At 39.0% G+C, this 13467-nt stretch overlaps 1 protein-coding gene across 1 annotated transcript in view; it reads right to left on the bottom strand.

The window, feature by feature from the left end:
- Positions 1 to 13467, bottom strand: part of Mapre2 (microtubule associated protein RP/EB family member 2) — a 164358-nt gene that overhangs the window by 98269 nt on the left and 52622 nt on the right. The window lies entirely within an intron of this gene.

Here is a 13467-nt window from a genome sequence, read left to right on the forward strand (position 1 = left end):
GAAAGTGTTTATATAAGTACTGTTTTAGAGACTCACCATTACAAGTGCTCTTTTACTTTCCTCCTTTCTTTCTAATCTATTTACCTATCAATCATCTATCTTTGCTCTTCGTATGTTGTCCAGAGTTTCTCTAATCCATGATCCTCCTGCCTCAGCCTCCTGAGTGCTGGGATCACAGGCACACCTAGGGCTTTATCCTGCGTCCTGAGTCCTGACTACTCACTGAATCTCACTTCCATGTGAACTGAACAAGTGACCACCTCATTTCGTGTTTGGATGCTTCATGGTATTCTATCAGTGCAACTAAGGTTTTCAAATAATTTGCCCGTAACTTAGATATTATTGTTTGAAAAATGAATAACAGAGAAGGTTGAAGTAAATTGTTGAAGCTCACACAGTAAGTGGTGAACTGGAACTTCAAAGGCACATATTTTTACCACTGATGAACATTGTGTCATATTACAAATTGAAGTGAGAATCAAGTATTTCAGATATACTTCCAGCCCAGCACACTATTCTGAAAAGATAGTTGTGAATAGAACTGAAGTATTGTGCAAAATCTATGGATTAGATTATACTCTTAACAGACCCCACATATGTCCAGTGCTCTCCCCTCAAGAGGCCAAGGACTCTCTCTTTAACCAGAAGTGGTCTCTGTACTTTTCATACTGTGGGCTTGGAAAGAGAAAAGTTACCATCTAAGTGTATGGGAAAAAGTTCCTGGCTATGGCTCACTCCACCACTCCTCACTAGATGGTTTATCAGTGTCACCATTTTATGATACAGATATTAAAAACAAAACTCTGTCATTCCTGACAATTCTCCAGCATATGTCCCTAGTTATAAGCTATTTCTGGTATCAAGCTTCTGGAATTGGAATCAAATGTTTCACAAGCCAGATGGTAATGATCATCTCCAACAAGTGGTCTACCTTTTTTTTTTTTTTTTTTGTCTATTTTATACTCTCCTTTGGGATAGTTATTTTAGTAATTGTATTTTTTCTGCTTATCCAGTTATTTCACAGCATACAAAGTGATTCCTTCACTAAATCTGTCTGCATGACATTTTCCTCATACCTTCAGGATCCAGTCCTAATCTGTGACTTAAATGCAAAGAGATACACACTATGCTTCACATTGTGCAATGAGCTAAAGGGACATAGGAGTGCGGTCATTGCTACAAAAGTCCACACTTTTGCTTATTATTTCTTTTACTTTGACCCACTGTTTTAATTTCTCTACTAATTTTTTATCTTTCACAAAAGTTCCCCCTTTCTTTGGGGACAGTCTCAAGTTGAAAGGTACAATCTAAAAAATCAAGTATTCACTGCTTTCAGAGTATGACCTCTTGGTAGGGGTTTCCTCATACAGATTAGTTTTGCACAATCATATATTTAAATAAGTTAGAAGTATTTAGTTTTACCATGAGTACTAACTTGGTCAGAATTTGAGTATATACTTCATTATAATTAGTTTTTATGACTAGTTTTGTGGAGTGAATATTCCCACTTTGTTTCTAGGCTACTTATGAAGGAGGGAATGATACCCAAGAATTTGGTTGAAGGGCTGAAATAGGAGGAGTAGTGAGTCAGGTGAAGGAGGTATCTGCCAGCCCTTATAAATCTTTCTCTATGACTGCTGTGAGCCACACTTCTATAAAGGGACCCAGAAAGCTCCTGAGACCAGTGATTACCCTCTGAAATACAGGGGTAACAAGGCTAATAATTTGAAAATATCAAACACATGTGTTTTCATTCCTTGTTTCATAAATCAGACTACCTGGCAGCCATTCCCCAGTGTGGCCTTGGGGAAAAGAGGAGGGCAAATTCCATTCTGGGAAAAAGATGATACAATACAGGGAAGGGCAGAAAGGCAGGAAGAGGGCAGGATAAGTCCACCCTTTCCAGACCCAGCTGAATGTAGGATAAAGGGAATGAAGACAGGAAAAAATCTGAGTCTCCCATTGGAAGGTTCTAGGCTTATATCCTGGAGGGAGATATAAACTACATTAAAGACCAAGCCAAAGGCTGTAGAGATTCCCTAGTGGTTAAGGCATTTGTCCACAAAGGATCCAGGTTTGAATCCCTAGGACCCACATAAGCCAGATGCACAAGATGGCACATGCGTCTGGAGTTCGTTTGCAATGGCTGGAGGCCTTGGCACACCCATTCTCTCTATCTACCTCTTTCTCTTTCTCTCAAATAAATAAATATCAAGCCAAAATCTAGGATACTTTCTTTTGCCTCATTTCACATTTGAAAATCTAGGAAATGACTGCATTTGAAAGAATGTGTCTCAACAATCCTCTCCCCATTCAAGTGCCATCCATTCCTGTAAAGACTTCCTTCCCTAACAAGATACAACGCCTTCACAATGAAGATCTCCTTCTCTAACAAGATACAGCCCCATCACAGTGAAGATCTCCATGTCTAACAAGGTATAGTCTATCCCAGTGAAGTCTTTCTTCCTTAATAGGGTATAGCACCATCACAGTGAAGGCTGATTGATGACTTGGTAAGAGAGAAGGCTTGAGATAGATAGAAGTTTCTGGCCAGGCTGTGGCGGATAAACGGGAGGTTGAGGGGATGGTACTTCATAGAGCTGAGTTTATCATAGTAGAGGTGGGTAGGGTGTCATCACAAAAGGAAAACAGACACTTAAAAGGCCATAGGGTAGAACTTTTTGAACGAAGTCCAAATATGAGAAATAGCCAGCTCAGAGGAAGCTACTCAATGCAAGGATCAAGTCTATGGGAAGAAAGTTCAGCTGAAGGGCCTACAGTAGGACACCTTATGTTCATGGATGGAGTCAGACCAGAAAACCTCTGCAGACTCAGATACTGTGGACCAAAGGATTAGTATGAGACTAGCTGCCCCCTTACTTCCTACCATTTGTGTTTCTACAAGCCCCTCTTACCTATTAAACCCTCTAGACAAGGGGTAAAGAGAAGAATTTCTTAAAGACTGCTGTTTGCCCAAGAAATGGACCTATCCAAAGATGTCCTAAACTGAAAGACACTATAGTACTGTCCCAGCAGGCTTAAAACTCTCTGGTCCTTCAGCCCTCAGCAGGCTGTTATGTAAATTAATGAAAAAAAAAATCTAAGCTAAAGTGTCTTTGTTATCTGACTGTGGATTTAAGTTTTGTTGTATGCAAATATGGATACCTAAAGTTGTATGCCTGTCAATGCCTCCAGCTACAGTAACCCATAAGGAAAATAGCTCCTCTTACAAAGAAATTAAAATGGAGACTGCAAATAGGCAGACCTGGAGGCTGGACCTGACTTCACCACTCACTGGCTATATAATTTTGGCAAGTTACTTCACATCTTTAAAATTTTGTTTCCTCATCTATAATACAGGTGTAATAATACTAGTTCCATACTGTTGCTATAGGGTTAAATTACATAATGCATCAAAAGCATTTGATACCTTGACTGGCATACCACAAATCCTGTTAGTGGTAAATGTTACTATTTTTTAGTAATATGTTAGGCATATCCTGAAATGTTCATCCATTCATTCATTCATTCAACACTTACAAACTGATTTTATTGTGCACTTGAGCTGATAATAATTGTTATCATTATATAGCATATTCTTATACATAGCATGTATTATATATATTATATTATCTAATATAATTATATTATTATTGAGCTGATAAAACAAGAAGAAGAAGCATCTCAGGCTCTCACCTCAAGGCATACCCTAGAATATGGGTGAGGAAGGTAAAAATAATAAATATACCATAGTTACAACATTACGATAATATTATGATAAAGATATCATATAAGGTGACATGGGATATTAGTATATCAGCATCAAACTGTCTTGGCTGATTAGTGTGGTTTAAATGTGGAGTCCTCATAGGCTAGTGGGTATTGTTTGTGAAGGGTTTGGAACAGTTAGGAGGCAAAGCCTTACTGGAGGAAGTGGGTTCCTGTGGGTCCCACTTCCTTCATTCTTCCCCCTCCTTCCTATGGATGCAATGTGACTAGCTGTCTCCCTGCTCCTGCTTCTGCACCTTCACAGCCATGATGGGCAATGTGCTCTGTAAACCAAGAATTCCACATCAGCCTGGGCAACAATGAGACCCTACCTCAAAAAACCAAAACAAATGAAATAAACCCTTCCTTAAACTGCTTCCTGACAGCTGTTTGATTACAGCAAGAAGTGACATCACTAATAATACAATGAGTCCTAACAACAGTAACTTCTTTTGTCTATGTTCTACACAGCAGACAGAATGAATGGTTTTTCTTAGGGAAGGCCCTCCACTGTTTCATTCTCTATTATATCTTAAGTTCCTAGAACAGAGCCTGGCAGGTAGTGGGCATAAAATGAATATGTAATTCATTCATTTATTCAATATGTCCCATCTGATTTTTATAACAATCATAATAATGAGAAAATTAAAGCTCATAGAAAAGCATTTGAATGTGGATGGTATCAGGGTTTCATGCACTTAATGATTAGGTTATGCTGGCATTTGAAGGAGGAATGGTATAATTGAGGGAGGACAGAACACATATGCTTATTTTCAGAGCCAGAAAGAAGTTATAATCTCTGTAGGACACTACAGGCTGTTTAGTGTGAATGGAGAGTAAAATACATAGTGACAAGGGTCAATGGGTTATATGGCCATGATAGATAGAGCATGACCTTACTTCTGAAGTTGATCTGGAAGTAGGTGAGTAGGAAAGGAAACTAATGAGAAATTTGCTTATAAACTGTGGTGCTGACAGCAGTATGGATCACACTGACCAAGACCAAGATGGGTCAAGAAGTGATGAAGATAAGGGTCAAGGCGTTGCAGAAGAAAGTATACATTTGAAATATTTACAGGGTAACTGTTAGGATATGGTTGATAACTCCATATGGGTTAGGATATGGGTTGGAGTTAAGAACGGGTAGTTAAGGAGAAAGAGACATCTTTTATGGCTTAGGTGATCAATGAGATAATATCATCTTTTAAGCTTAGGAATACAAATTAAGTTATCCTTTTGGAATAAAGTTTCTGGTAATGTTTCACTCAGAGAAACTCTTTTTTAAAACTTTATTTATTTATTTATTTATTTGAGGGTGAGAAAGAGGCAGAGAGAGAGACACAGAGAGAATGGGCGCTCCAGGGCCTCCAGCTACTGCAAACAAACTCCAGATGCATGCGCCCACTTGTTCATCTGGCTAACATGGGTCCTGGTGGGTTGAGCCTTGAACAGGGATCCTTAGGCTTCACAGGCAAGCGCTTAACCGCTAAGCCATCTCTCCAGCCCTCAGAGAAACTCTTATAGGACATGTTATTGTGGTCAGAGGGCTGTACATGTAGGGAATGTTTATTAAATATTTGTTACTTAAGAAAATATTGATCTTATGAAATATTTTGGACTTGGAGATTATATATTAATTTGGAAATAATTATGAGTGATAATTGTGGATGTAGTTACTGTCATTCAGGGAAAAAGACAAGACCTGAGATGGAATTCTTTAATGGCAGAGTGATAAAGAGAAATGTTCAATAAGAGGTGTGATTTTGTCTGGGGGAAGGTATTAAGTCCTTGGGAGAAGTGCTTTTCAGAGAAGAAGCTGATGTCACGGGGAGGGGCCAAATGTCACCAACACTTGACTCAGATAATGGTAGAGACCAACCTCCTCAACTTAAGGAGGCCATTTCAGATCATACTCAACAAGTTGACTTAGAATTAAGAACTATTTTCACAAGTAGAGAAAGCTGTAGTTCCCTGTAAAATCATGACTTTTTTGAATAAACCAAAATATTCAAGGAAAGAAATGATATTAAATCAAAGGTTCTGTATATAGTGTCAGGAACTAATGGGATTCAACAAGTACTTGCCCTACAATGGTCGTAGCAATACTAAAGGCCAACATGCTAATTAGTGAGTTAGACACAGTTAAATTGACCCTACCTTTAAGTCTCATTCTAGTGGGGTCAGAATCCATAATAAAAATTTAAGAAAAGAAGTAAAACACATTTAAAATGGATGCTTGTAGAGTGGGATTTCTGGAGCAGACTTGAACAGAGAACTAGAGACAGGAAAATAGTCAAAAAAGAAACCTTTGGTAGGTCCCAACAACCAGATCCATGTAAGAAAGCTTCAACTGGACAATGATCTATATATTTCATTTCAGTATTCTCCTAGGTCTTATGCCAGAGACCTTAGGCATGTTGGAGAAATTGTTGCCTCTCCCATTCTAATGTATAAGGGTCATCTAAAACAGAGGTGCTTTTTTTTTTTTTTTTTTGTATTGCCTCAGATTTGAGAAATCCAATATATAATAGCAGAACAGGTAGCAATTCCTGTGCCAAGACTGGATGTGAATTCTGATTTAATTCCAGGAGCACCTTTTCAATGCAGAAGCCTGTCTAGGTTCAAGATTGCTCATGGGGACTGAGCCTCATTACTGTCAAAGGCTTTCACAGTTGTCACCCTGCCTCAGATGGGGGCTTCCTTAAATCATTATCACCTCCCAGTACAAACAGAACATCTTACTTAGTCACCTCCATCACAATGGAGCATATCATCTATGATATTTTCTGATGGGAAATGGAAGGTGTGGGTTATCAATCAATGACTTAAAGTATGCTGCATACTCCAAATGACTACAGTGAGTAAAAACATAGGTGACCAGTTGGAGTGCTGGCCCTGAAATCACATTAATCAGTATGTAGATTGATCCTTGCTCACTACTACTAAACCAGAGACATAAGAAGACTTTATTAGTTCTTCCCATAGGCTGGAGAAAAATTTTAGGATACATACATGCCCCTTGGTTTTCAATAATAAAATTTATAAAAAGTTGATGAAGCTGGGTGAGGTGGTACATGCCTTTAATCCCAAAAAAACCAAAAAAATAAAAAATAAAAAATAAATAAAAAGAAACCAAAAGAACAAGTTGATGAATAATGTTAGATTCAGAAAACTCTTTTCAGAACCAACCTCCACAGGTTTGTTCCTCCAGTGCTGACTTTTAGATCATCTATCTTTTTTTTTTTTTTTTCCCCCCTGGTTTTCTGAGGCAGGATATGGCTCTAGCTTAGAGCTGTTCTGGAATTCACTATGTAGTCTCAGGGTGGCCTCAAACTCATGGTGATCCTCCTACCTCTGCCTCCCGAGTGCTGGGATTAAAGGTGTGTGCCACCACACCTGGCAGTTAATCATCTACCTTTACAGATCATTTATCAGCCTCATTGATTGCTCAGCTGATTGGTTTAGAAGATTTGAAAGCTCTCCTGGATTGCTAGCAAATAGCAAGGCTTCAGCAATGTTGAATACAAAACATTCCATCATATCATATTTGTCTGTGTGTTGGGGTTTATTTTCTAATTTGCTTTTTCAAAAATTCTCATAAGCTTGGACTTAATTTTGTGGAATAACTAACAGAACATGATGTAGGTGCAATTTTCAAGCACTCAGAAGATTATAATTTTGTACTCATTATTATAATTTTGTACTCATTCTGCCAAATCTGCAATGTGAGCTTTAGTCTATTAAATAAAATGGTGGTTTTTTTTGGGGGGGAGGACTATCACATCTGGTTAAATGTAAGAGCTTTAAACATGTTTTCTATAAAAATACAATGTGATAAGTGTTCTAATTGAAGAATGTATTAAGTACCACAGGAATATATAAAAGCAAGCAAGCATGCCTGAAAGGAATAAGGAAAGCATGTCTGTGGTGGTAACATTTAAAATGGGGCTGCTCAACCTCTCATTCAATGAATATTTATTGAGCACTTACTATGTGTTGGGAGAAACAGGTATTGGAAAAACAGAATTGACAAACAAAATTCCTTTTCCTCGAATAATACACACAAGCATATGTGCATTTGGTGGGGTAAAGAGACAGACAATAAATAAGTAAAATATTTAATATATTAAATAGTGGTAAATGTTATGGGAGGAAAAGCAAGAAGAGAGACGGAATACAGAAGAAGGACATTATCATTTAAAATGGACCGGCCAGCATATGCATTCCTGAAATGAGGGTACTTAGTGACTTGAGGGAGATTTGGGAAACAGACATGTGGGTATTGAAAAGAAGGATGTTTTGAGGCAGAGACCAGCAGCAAGTATAAGGCCCTAGGGTGAGAGAGTGACTTGGGTAAAGAACAACGAGCAAGTCAGGTATGCACAGCAGAGTGATTGTGGCTGTGCATTTGGGGGAGCAGGGAGATAGTTGTAAGAAATGAGGTTGAAAAGATCACAGAGGGATCAGAATGTCCAAGACTTTGAAAATTTATTGTAAAGACTCTGGCTTAGAGCCAAAGTTAGAAATCATTCATAGTAGTGTGAATGGTATGGACAAGGATGTGAGCTACCTCCTGATCACAGTAATAGCAACACCTAGTATTTGAGGATTTTTATGGGCCAAATACTATGCTTTACATTAAGTGGGTATTTTAATTCTCAAAGAGCTATCTGAGAAAGGGACTGTTTTAAGGCAGAGATTGGCAGAGCTGGGCATGAACATGACTGCCAGATGTCAAAGATGTGTACACTCAGCCTACCTTCCACTAGAGTCTGACCTAAGAGGTGGAATGCAGGATCCAGGTCCGGGAATGGCAGGAATGAGGCAGCAGAAAGAGAGGCAAGAGAAGACAGATTGTTGCCACAAAGGAATGTAAGAAGCAAGGAAGGTAAAATCAGGCCAAGGCAGAGAGGCAGGGAGAACTGAATGATGTGCAGGAAAGCAATGTTCCTGTGAGCAAGGGGCTAGAAGAAGCAAGAGCATGAATTATAAATTATGGAAGGCAAAGAAAGGGAGTAGGAGGAAGAAGTAGTAGGAGTTGTGGATATATGTGTTTGATTCGATTCTGGTTTATAGTTATTAACATTTTTTTGAGTAAGCCTCAACTAGCAATGTCCATTTCTTGAATACCTTCTGGAATAAGGGAAGACCACAGGCACTTTTTGGTATTTATACTCAAAGCTAAAACCTGTTTTCATTTTCACTATGCCAAGATGTAACTCAACTGTCCAGCTCCAGACATGGCTATTTGAATGCTCTCACCAAAAATATGTTGAGGCTTGAATTTATAAAATTCCTTTATTTCCTCTTCCTGTTATATTTTCATGCTAAAATAATATACTTCTTGGGCTGGAGAGATGGCTTAGTGCTTAAGGCACTTGCCTGTGAAGCCTAAGGACCCAGGTTTGATTCTCCAGGTCCCATGTAAGCCATATGCACAGGTGGCACATGTGAGTTCACTTATAGTGGCTAGAGGCCTTGGCATGCCCATTCTCCCCTCCTGCTCCCTCTGCCTCTCTATCTACATAAGACATAAGACAACTTAAAAAAAAGTAAAGAAAGAATTGGGAAGATAGCTTAGTTGGTAAATTGTTTGCCATGCAAAGTATAAGGACCTGAGTTCAGTCCCCAGAATCCATGTAAAAGTGTTGAGCATGGTGGTGCTTGCTGTTCATCTTCATGCTGGGGAGGTAGAGGCAGGCAGATCCCTGAGGCTCACTGGCTAGCCTGTCTAGCCCATCTCATAAGTTCCAGAACAGTGATAGACTCTGTCTCAAAAACTATGGATGGCCACCTGAGGAATGACACATGAGGTTGTCCTTTGGCTGTAATATACATGCATACAGATTCATACACACACACACACACACACACACACACACACACACACACACCCCAAAAGGTATAGGTGGTGCTTTGGGCTCAGTGGATAATGAGAGAAACAAGGAAACTTTTAAGTACCACTAATAAATCAACATCCTTTCAAAAGAGTCAAAGGCTTTTAAGAGATTTCCTTAGAGGATCTCTCAAATGTCAGCCAACCCAATGGACTTTATTGCTAACTTTGATAATGCAACGTCCAAACTGAATTGAGTTGCCTTAATACAAATAAAAAGCCAAGAGAAAGTAGAAACAGTTGCTCTGTCAGGTACCAAGGGCTTCAGGAGTTTCAGATCCACTTAGAGTCCAAACCATCGAGTGGCATCTGGGGACACTTGGAGGGAGTGCTTCTCTGTCAGAAGTGGCATGATCCACAGCAGAGCTATGCCTCTGGGGTTCCTCCCTCACAGTGAGTCAAGAGAACATGAGGCCAGCAGCTGGAAGCAGTGTGAGTAATGGAAGAGAAATTCCCCAATTTCTTACCTCATTCACATAGCATTTTTCAAAAGAAAATAAAAGCAACTTACTTCATTAGAGGAAAAGAGGGTGGAAGCAACTTGAAATTATTAAAGTAAGACTATATGCTTTCATTAGAAATGTATTAATTAAAGTTCATATTTTGTTCCTCTTCAGAAATGTTTTTATTTGATCTTAGCGTGCCACGTATCTTCATGTTCTCAATTCACATTCACTCAACATCTACTGTCAGGAATATGAGCATGGGCATGAGGAGGTCCAACAGCACACAAAAACATAGTGGCTGGGCTGGAGAGATGGCTTAGCGGTTAAGCGCTTGCCTATGAAGCCTAAGGACCCCGGTTCGAGGCTCGGTTCCCCAGGTCCCACGTTAGCCAGATGCATAAGGGGGCGCACGCGTCTGGAGTTCGTTTGCAGAGGCTGGAAGCCCTGGCGCGCCCATTCTCTCTCTCTCCCTCTATCTGTCTTTCTCTCTATGTCTGTCACTCTCAAATAAATAAATAAAAAAAATTAACAACAACAACAACAAAAAAACATAGTGGCTCCTTCAGGAAGCTTCCATTTAATTTTTATGTAAAGGACTCAAATAGGTCCCTGGAAATCTATAAGGGTCCTGATCACATATAGGAAGAAGCAATGAGTTGCCAGTGTACTGACAGATAAAGAATCAGTTTTTAGGATTAACTCTTACTCAGTCTGTCCTCATATTTCCCTCCAGGCCACAATTTTAGCCTGTTTGGGAAGCCTATTAGGCTTCAAAGGACAGCACAGAATCATAACGCTGAGAAAATAGTCATGAGGCGCAAAGCACAATGACTATAATTTCCTCTTCTTTCTTGGGACTAGTTCTTCAAACATTGTGAGCTACATCTTGATCAAAGTTTACTTCAGAGATAGCTCTCTATGATCTAAGTTATATCATTTAAAGTATTTTTCTAGGGTTTTCTAAAATTGGAGCTGAAATGTGTGTGAATGTGTGTTAAGAAAATACAGTATAAATGGTATATTTCTATATCATAGAAGAAAAGAACAGTAAAGTAGAATGAGTTTATGGTTTGGGTTACAGATTTGGGTTTGAATCTAGTGGTGCTAACAAGTTACATAACCTTGGACAAATGATGTAATTGCTGTTAGCTTTATCATCTTCATTCATAAAATAGGATGAAAAAATTTTGAGGTAACATATTGGCATATAAATGCAGGTTCTGATTGTCCCTGTGGTCATAATTTATTTTTTGCCACTTATTCATTCAGGAATTTGGATTTATTTCTCATGTTCCATAATCTGGATGGACCTTATACAGTTTGATTAATGGAAGTTGGTAAAAATGATGCCCATTCTTGTCCTTTTGCTTTAGTCTCTGGCTTGGCAGTCAGCTAGCTACCTTATGAGAAGCTTGATTATCTGGGACCATCATATGTGGAAGTCTTCAATGGCTCCCTATAGCTTTCCAGATAAAAATTCCAAGTTTTGTCTTAGTAATTATGGCCCTAAGCAACATACCTACCTTCCTACAACTAGGTACTTGAGTGATATTACAAAATAGCTTTTAAAATATAAATATATGTCTATTTATGAGAAAGAGAAAGGAAAGAGAGAGAGGAAAAAGAGAGAGAGAATGGACATGCCAGGCTCTCCTGATGCTGTAAACAAACTCCAGATGCATGTGCCACTTTGTGCCTCTGGATCCATGAGGCTGGCTCTTCAGGCTTTGCAAGCAAGTGCTTTTAACTGCTGAGTTATCTCTCCAGCCCCAAAGTTGCTTTTTTAAATGGAAATCTTAGCTCTACTTCCAGGTGTCAACATTAGCAAAGGCTCCTCTGTTAGAATTCTTCATGAATTTTCAGTTAGAAATAGATGCTTAAAATTTTAAAACTTGCATGCCTCTGCAAATGAATGCCAGATGAATGTGCCACTTTTGCATCTGGCTTTACATAAGTGCTGGAGAATTGAACCTGGCCTGGAAGGCTTTGCAAGCAAGTGCCTTAAGCCACTGAGCCATCTCTCCAACCCTAGAAATAGATTGCTCATTTGAATATTTTATTGGATCACATCTGCTAAGTACCATTTGGAAATAACTTTAGATTGTTTCATTAGAAATCTAGGAAGAGAACAATTTAGATAAATGAATTATAATGGTGCACATAATAGTATCTGAGTTGTGAATTCCTGAGAGTCCCTGACCATTCAGGATGAAGAGAGAAGGGAGGAGGAGGAGTTGGAACATTCATCCCTCACAGCCTCATCTTTGCAGTTACTTTGACTATGATAAGGCTACAGCATAGAATCACAGTATTTTCAGCAAGCTAAAATTAATAGGGAAATATTGGTTGGAAGAAAGAATGCATTAGAATACTGCTCATTCCTACTGATGGTTACAGCATTCAGAATTCCACAGAGGGGGAAGTTCTGAGGCTGGATGACAAGTCAAAAAAATGAGTTTCTTTGGCTGGTCACTTTGGACACAGCCAGCAGAACAGCAGCCTCACATTCTGCATGCTAAACACTGGGCTTTGGGTAAAGGAAATCCCTACAAGTGGTCTCCTCCCACACTCACAGTGCTGGAAAATAGTTTCTGAAGTTGGACACAGGCTGTGGAACAGAGCCAACAGACTTCACAGTGGTTACAAAACAGCTGCAAATCTGTGCTTATGTCATACTCTTTACAAATACTCCATAAAGGATGCATTCCAATTAAGAGAAGAAATATGGCTTTGCTAACAGTATCAAGGTGAGAAGCTGAGTGTCACTAAAAAAGGTGTGAGAATAACTCTATAATGGTTCTAATTATGCTATTCTACGATTTACCAATTTTCATTTTATTCTCCTCTCTTCTCTCCCTTTAAATTCATCACCATTGTTATTCACAACATGGAAGAAAAAACCAAGTCAAAGAATCGGTGAGAGCTGGGCTTGAGTCACCACAGACTCAGGAGACTGAAGCAGGAGGATTAGGTATGAATTGGAGGCCAGCCTGGGACACATAGTGAGTTCCAGGCCAGCCTGAGCTATAGAATAGGTAAGGTCTCAGAAAACCCAAAACTGAGACCAAAAGTAAAACAAGACTAAAATCAAACCAAATGAATCAGTCAGTCTTTTCAGAGCTCCTTAGCATTGCCTTCACAAAACACTAGGAAATGAGAGATACTGCTATCTCATAATCCTGCCTGTAGGATAAAGGAAAATCCTAAATTTCTGAAAAGATCTTTGGATGCTTACCCTTAAATATAATTAGGCAAATGTGAAAGTCAAGATAATAATCACTCTAAAATGGGAATGGAGGTGATATGAACTTTTGCTCTTGTTCTCAAGTTGTCTGGAGCAATTGTCTCACTTCTGGG

The sequence above is a fragment of the Jaculus jaculus genome, chromosome 15 (assembly GCF_020740685.1).
Source record: "Jaculus jaculus isolate mJacJac1 chromosome 15, mJacJac1.mat.Y.cur, whole genome shotgun sequence".
In the NCBI taxonomy this organism is placed as follows: Eukaryota; Metazoa; Chordata; class Mammalia; order Rodentia; family Dipodidae; genus Jaculus; species Jaculus jaculus.